Here is an 8,287-nt window from a genome sequence, read left to right on the forward strand (position 1 = left end):
AGAGGCCCGCGGTACCGAAAAAAAAAAAAAAAAAAAAACCCAAAAACCTCTCAGAATGGAATTTTCGCTGGAAATTTGCATATTATTAATATCTTTCATGTTCAAAATTTCCACCATCAGTACTTCAGAAAGTTAATACTGCTGATAATCTATAAATGTTGGGTAGCATCAATAGTGAACTGGAAGGCCAAAACGGAACTGAACTTTTTTTTTTTTTGCGGTATGCGGGCCTCTCACTGTTGTGGCCTCTCCCATTGCGGAGCACAGGTTCCGGACGCGTAGGCTCAGCGGCCATGGCTCATGGGCCCAGCCGCTACGCGGCATGTGGGATCTTCCCGGACCGGGGCACGAACCCGTGTCCCCTGCATCGTTAGGCGGACTCTCAACCACTGCGCCACCGGGGAAGCCCGGAAATGAACACTTTTGAATATTACCCCCTTTACATATCTTATCTCATTTAATCTTCCAAATGACCTGATGAGTTATAAATTATTACGTTTTAAAGAGACATGGAGACTCAAATAGTTTAAAAAATTTATCCAAAGCCACACAGAAAATACAAGGTGAATCACTGAAGCCAGGCCTGTTCGATTCTGAAGCCCATTCAGCTGATCCGTCACCACATGGCTTATTGTTAACTGACTGAACTTGAGCACTTTAATGAAGATAATTCAACACTTCTCTAGCAGAAGGTAGGGAAAGCAAGAGTCAACTAAACATATAAAAGAAGAATCTTCATTGCATGGTGCCCAAAGTCTATCTGGTAGAACATGGAAGGGATAATCCTGGAGGTAAAGGGAGTAGGGTAGTTAAGAAGGGGCTGGATGTCCAGGAAGAAAGGGAAATCGAAAGAGAAATTAAATACATTCTTTGAGTTCTTCCCACTTTCATATCTTGCTGAGCCAGCCCTGCCACTTTTCAGTGCCTACAGACTTTGCACCTGAGGTTGACACCCTTCCACAAAGGAAGCATTTTATTATGTCTATGCTGATGCAACACCTCACCCCTAATAATAATTTCACCAGCATTTCATCTTCACTTGCTTCTACCTGCTGTAAGCAGCAGTGTGCAATGATCAATTGATCTTAGGCTCACTACAATCACCCTGAGGGCCAATGACTCTCTCAGTAGCACCTGCCTTTGTACATGTGTGCTGTCACAGTAAAATTAAAATCACACGCCTACTCAGGTAGGAAGATGTTGTTCCCAATGAGTGAACATCTTGATAGGACTGAGTCAGTGACTCCAGGCAGACATTATGATCTCATAGGAAATCATAAAGGGAATGTGCTATCAGACGCTGCAGATTAGTTTGCCTAGAAAATAAACAACATGGATCCCAAATATGAGTGAGTCCTCTTTCACTTTAAGAAGTCTGCAAGCATGAGTTTAGACCACAAACAAGAAAATCCATGCACCTGTGCTTTTTCCCACAGGCAAAAATGGCCAACCGGAAGTGACTAGTACGAAAGAATATGGAATTATGCTCTTTTCTTCTTTTTTAAAAAAGATGGACTCAATGCCCTGATGTCGGCATTCAATGTTTTCTTTTTTAGAATAGAGCTAGAAACCTCTAAAAACAGAACGCAAAGAAATAACTTCCAGGGCTGGGCAGCCACTCCCTGAGTCAATGGGGAATCACCAGCAGTACTTTTATTTTTGACTCAAATTCCACAGTTGTCACAAGGCCATTCTCCTAGCTTCTTCAATTTCCACACTGGATTCTACAGAACTTATTTGTGAATGTTCTGTTTACCCAGCCAGCCTTCCTGCCTGAGCTGTGAAATCATTTCAGACAGCTAAATGGATAAAGAGCTTAAAATAGGGTGGCTTTTATTCTTTATCAGCTTAAAATTGCCAGCCAGAAGCCAGTTAAGGCTTTGGATAAATGCAGAAATGCTCTTGAGCTATTTATGTTTTCTTTGCCATCCATGGAATAATTTAATTCAGAACTAACTTTAAGTATTTTTTGATCAACTATCTGATTAACTAGACCTCTGTGAATTACTCAAATGTTTTAAAAATTAAGAATTGGTAAATTGTTTGGAAAGCAACAGACAGTTTGAAAATACTCTCTCCATAAAATTTATATGCAACCAAAAAATTATGCGATATTTATATTATGATCCATATGTAGACATGTGAGTGTCCGTGTGTCTTGATGGAAGAAGCCATAGTCCATGAGTAAAGAATACAGAATTTGAGCCATGTTTCTGCCATAAATTACCTGGAAGATTCTGATAATGTCACTTAAAACCCTGTGCCTTGGGACTTCCCCAGTGGCGCAGTGGTTAAGGATCCACCTGCCAATGCAGGGGACAAGGGTTCGAGCCCTGGTCCAGGCAGATCCCACATGCTGCAGAGCAACTAAGCATGTGCACCACAACTACTGAGTCCACGCACCTAGAGCCTGTGCTCCGCAATAAGAAAAGCCTGCGCACCGCAATGAAGAGTAGTCCCCGCTCGCCACAGCTAGAAAAAGCATGCATGCAGCAACGGAGACCCAGCACAGCCAAAAATAAAATTAATTAATTAATTTTAAAAATAATTAAAACAAAGAAACAAACAAAAAAACCCTATGCCTCAGAGTCCTTCTCTGTAAAATGAAAAGTTTGGACTAATATGTAGTTTTCAAGTCAAGATCAGAAGGCATTCAGCACTTTGGAGGGGTGACTCAGTGGCCACCAGTACAGGCAGCAACTGGGCCCCTATTCAATCCCACCACCACCATCGCCACCATCAGAGCAGCTCCACATTTTCCATTTTTGTGTAAGATTTTAGTTGAAGATCACTTTCAAAATATAGAAGAGCTTTGACTACAGCATCTCTGATCAAATTCTATGACTTTGGATTTTTACTTCCATTGACATATAGGTGTGTCCCTTTGCAAAGCAAATATCATTTCCCCTGATGTATTAAATAAGTATAAATAAATTGATGTGCTTCACGATATATATAGGATTATGATAATCTTATTCCTTTGAAAATGGGAAAACTCCTTGGTTTGGATAGATTTCTGCAATTTTCCTTGTATTAATGCTTTACTACTTACATTTGAACAGTTTGAAAAGACCTAAATGGATTTTCAAAGTTGGGAAGGAGCTAACTGGCAACTGAAAGAATGACATCTCTGTTTGAAATGGCCAAATCATGTAATTGGTCCTTCAAAACACACAAACACACCACATACACACACACACACACACACGCACACACACACACACACACACATCTCCTTAGAAATATGTCTGCATTTATTTACTTATTTTTTTTAACTTTAAAAAAAATTTATTATTTCTTTGCTTATTTTTTTGGCTGTGCCGTGTCTTAGTTGTGGCACATGGGATCTTTGTTGCGGCACAAGGGATCTTTAGTTGTGGCATGTAGACTCTTAGTTGCCGCACACATGCAGGATCTAGTTCACCGACCAGGGATCGAACCCTGGCCCCCTGCATTGGGAACTTGGAGTCCTATCCACTGGACCACCAGGGAAGTCCCAAAACATGTCTGCATTTAGACAACAAAATTCCATCAATGATCAAGAAAAACAAAGCAGGGTGGTGGAAGTAAAGAAGTATGATTTTTCTGGTTCATCCTCCGAGTTTGGAACAAAAATGGGAGCGGTCCAGACCTCACTCATTTAAAGCTGCCTTGGAGGTCAGTGCACACATATATGTGTGGGAGTGTGTGGGGGTGGAGCAGGGAGAGGGAAGAGACGGCTAAATCCCTGGGGAAGACCCCAAAGGAGGCAAACTTCTGCTATCAGTCCAAGAACTGCTGCAATTAGAAGGGCCCAAAGCCAAAAGAACCCAGAAGGCCAATCCTCACACTGGAAACAGAGCAATGAGAAACTGCAGACAAAGGCCTGAGGGGCAGAGTGGGCTTGGAATCAAAGCAGGAGAGAGGTGAAGGCTGTTAGAGAATGAATTTCCTAAACAAAGCTCATCTCATGTGACATAATTTCCAGGGTTTGCCATATTTTTAATGGACCAGAACCTATCCTTAAAGTTCGCCGCACATCATGTGAGATATTTAATCTTGTGTTTGTGTGAGATATAATGGGACTGGGGAAACTTTTGCCTATAATGTAAGAATTTATGTTAAACTCCAAACACAATTTTTTTTTTTCCTCACAGCACTGATTTCAATTACTTTGACATGTTAGTGCTTTGGATATAATAATGACTGTATATTTTAATAATTTCATGACATTTCTTTGGATAATAGGAGACATCTTCATGTCACACAAAACTAGAGAAAATTAAATTTTTATAGTACCTTGTAGGCTCCTAGTCCAATTATAATTCCATCTCCCATCATATACACTACTTTTTTTTTTTTTTTTTACAGGGAAGCCCCCATATACACTATTTTTAAGAAGATAAATATATTTTATATTGTTTGAACTTTTAAAATCTATTTAAATATTCCATAAAAATTCTACCAATATACGGTTGATGAAATAATTACTGTTTTTTTCAAAACAAAGTCAGAACTAAAAAGGTCTACTACTGCTTCCATAAAAATATACATTTTTTTTCTAATAGATCTTTAATGGAGTATAATTGCTTCACAATACTGTATTAGTTTCTGTTGTACAACAAAGTGAATCAGACATATTCATACATATGTCCCCAAATCCCCTCCCTCTTGAGCCTCCCTCCCACCCTCCCTATCCGACCCCTCTAGGTCATCGCAAAGCACCAAGCTGATCTTCCTGTGCTATGCTGCTGCTTCCCACTAGCTAACTATTTTACATTAGTTATTTGTAGTGAGATGGATGGTCCTAGAGTCTGTCATAAAAATATACTTTGAAATAAGAAAAATTTGATTTGAGCCAAAATTTGTAAGTGAATGGCCCTTAAATTAAAATAAATATGAGATTCTGTTCCCTCTCAAAAAGCATTTGAGAGGAATTTTTGGCCTCAGAATTGGGTTTCATAAACCTTTCTTTCTGGCCTTTAATAGTCTCATATGTAAAATGGAGGTCAGATGTACCATATTTCTCAACTGTCACATATACAAAGGACGAGTTAACGATTTTCACACATTAAAACAAGCAATAGTAAGTTTTGACAGTATACACAATTTGCCTAAAGAGAAGTGTCATTATTCTCATTTTATCAACAACAGAGTCTTTGGAAAAAAGCCATAAATCACTTTGACATAAGTGAGGTAACAGGAAACTGGCTAGCAACTGGGTGATCTATGCCGTAATTTTGTTTGTACATGTCTTCTTCGCCTATGAAGAAGAAGAAACCTGGATTTTTATCTACAAAACCACATGTTATTTCTCTCATGATTTTCTTCATTCAAATGTAGGGAGAAATCACAGATTTTTTAAAATAATATAACTCCTCACACAGATACTGGACATCTGACAACACCAAAGCGATCACCATCTAGATAATCACTATGTTTTCACAGGAAGTACTCCTATTGTTTTTGGAGGATGGAAGCACAAAAATATAATGTCCCTTGAGTTAAATTTCTCCTAGTATCTCAACGTCTAAACTAGAATTTCTATATGGCCTATAAAAGAAACTAAACAATCCATTAAGAATCTTGGAAATATGTCACTTGCAGCATTTTAAGAGTCACTGATGATCTTACTAGTCATGAATGCACTTGTGCCTTTAAGTATATATTTTAAGCCTTAAGAATTATGTAGATAGATTTCAGATTAGTAGTTTTATGACTGCTGATCATGAATGGGACATATTATTTTGTTGGCACCACTACTAAAAACAAGATGAAAAACAGAAGCGCAAATCTATTAAATTGACAACATATTTCAGAGTAAAAATAAGGGGGTTATGTGACTGTTTTAAGTAAGGGTCCTCAAGAAAAAAAACTAAGGAACAGAAATTTGTGTGCAGTAATGTTATTGGAGAATGGTCTGGGAATGAATTCCCTTTTAGGGTGTGAGAGAACCAGGATCAGGCAGAATTGAACTTCAGTATAACAGAAGCTTCACCAGCTACTGCTATGGAAATGGAATGGCCTTTCAGCATTGCCCTGGATGAGGCAACAAGGCTGAGTCTCCACTACCTCATTCCCCTGACAGTCATTGGACATGCTCTACCACTGGTGAGAGTTTGTTAACCTGGGTGAAATAGTTCCCTTCAGCAGAAGGCAATGTTCTGAGAGGTATTCAGATGGGAGCCTTCAGCAGTTGGTACCATGAGTGTTTTGATCATAAAGGAGGCAAATGGATAGCACACCACAGCATCCACTACAGTGATGAAATTTTTACAGCACCTAGGATTTTCAGACTCTTATGCCAAATGAAGTAGCAATTCTATTTAGTTTGGTAAACTAAATGGTTTAAACTTTGGCATCTCTAGAATAGCCACCACCATTAATATCTCTCTCATAGACTAACATGAAATAAAATTCAGAGAAAGAACTGACAGAATACATCAATATCTTAAAAAATAATTGCAAAGAAACTAATCATCTTTGGTGCTAAGTTCCATACAGCTAAATCTCTGGACCTCTGAACTGTAAAACCATTCTTAGGGATTTATCTCTGAGTCACATAATGAGAATAATAATGAAAAAGTAACCCTTACTTCCTAACAGTTTTTCATTTTAACCTGGTGTCCCAGTCTCCTTATTTTGGAGTGTGGTTGGGTTCTTCATGTCTAAGAGCCCGAAGTAGATGGATGGCATGGGAGGTGCAGGGGTCAGGAAGAATATTGTATACATATTGCAATTTGGCAGTGAAGACATAAACATTCTCGAGATACTGAACTGTCCTTTTCTAACTTTTTCCCTTTTTTTGCCAACTTGAAATGGAATAACACTTCTATTAGCTTATAAGCTCCTATGAGTTCATTCTCTCCTAATGCTGTATGCAGCTCCAGTTAGAAGATATTCAGGAGATGTCCTTTATCTTTGAGGCCCTAGAACAGCTCAACTCAGCAAATGGACTTTAAGAAAAGATAAGAATAAATATAGGCCACATTCTGAAAACCAAAAGTAGGAGCTTGTGACTTGTTTCTGAAAAAGAAATGTGCATATTTCAAGATGACATTTAAATTTTCTTGGAACATTTTCCGAATCTGAGAAAAAAATAGTATTTTGCTTTAACCCATGCTAAAGCAACATATCTCAATGGGACACTTCCTATACATCATAGAAAAAACTTTAAAACATGAAACCTTTCAAAGTTGTGGGAAAGAACAAAAGGAAAAAAAAATTTACTTTCATTTTAAAGTTACAAATTGAGTCTTGAAATAATTTCCTTGACAAAAGGGCTCTCCACTTTCATAAAATACTAGGATTTAGAGGAAAATTAGTACACTGTATAAAGAACATTGAAACTGTCTAGGAATAGATTTTAGTGGAATGACATTCTGTACATTCTGCCAGGTACAAATAGGTTCTCCTTAAAAGTGATGTTTACCCTGGTACTTATACCACAGTTCAAGATCTACTCCTCAATGGCTCTTCCAAGCTTAGATATTTGATTTTATGTCCCAGAGTGGCTTACTCTCAAGAACACAGATTCAGACTAACAAAATCACAAGGGACTGATAAATAAACCAGGTTATAATAAAATAGGTACAGCAAGTGTCAGCTAATGAGACTAGTTACTCCACTGAACTGACCAGATCCTCTCTTTTTAGGAAAACTACATGGAAAGCCAAATCATCAGGCAGTGGCTAGATGTACATAGAATATGATTTGGTTATTTAGTGAACTCATTCTGATCGACAAACACACAATAGACAATAGATAATTCTGAGAAGTAACCAAGAAACTTACATAAGCTGGGCCAGGTAGCATCTCCCCTAAATAGAGAGTTCTTTGATGGAATCTGGCAATGATTGTGTGATTCTTCTTTTTCTATGATTTCATGGATAGATCCACGTTTGGTTTGGAGTTTATATTATTTGGTGATCCGTCAGGGGGGAAAAAATATACACGTGTGTGTATATATATATATATATATATGAATATATATACACACATATATATAATTAGGTATAAAAGTGACTATTTATTTAGAACAACAAAAGAAATCACAAACATTTACAAATTTAGAAAGCTAGTAAATATCAAAATCATCACAAAATCTATAAAAATTATATATTTGTATTCATATTAACTGCCTGATTCCCCATTTAATACTTTCCTACATATGTGATCCCTTCTTCAGATGACTACAATTTTGCAATATTATTTTCTATAGAGAGACTAGAAAGATATTTCAGTCTTTCCTCTAGCACAGCATATCAGAATTTCTTTTTTTTTTTTTTTTTTTTTTTTTTTTTTGGGG

The sequence above is a fragment of the Neophocaena asiaeorientalis genome, unplaced genomic scaffold (genome assembly GCF_003031525.2).
Source record: "Neophocaena asiaeorientalis asiaeorientalis breed wild unplaced genomic scaffold, Neophocaena_asiaeorientalis_V1.1 scaffold70, whole genome shotgun sequence".
NCBI lineage: Eukaryota > Metazoa > Chordata > Mammalia > Artiodactyla > Phocoenidae > Neophocaena > Neophocaena asiaeorientalis.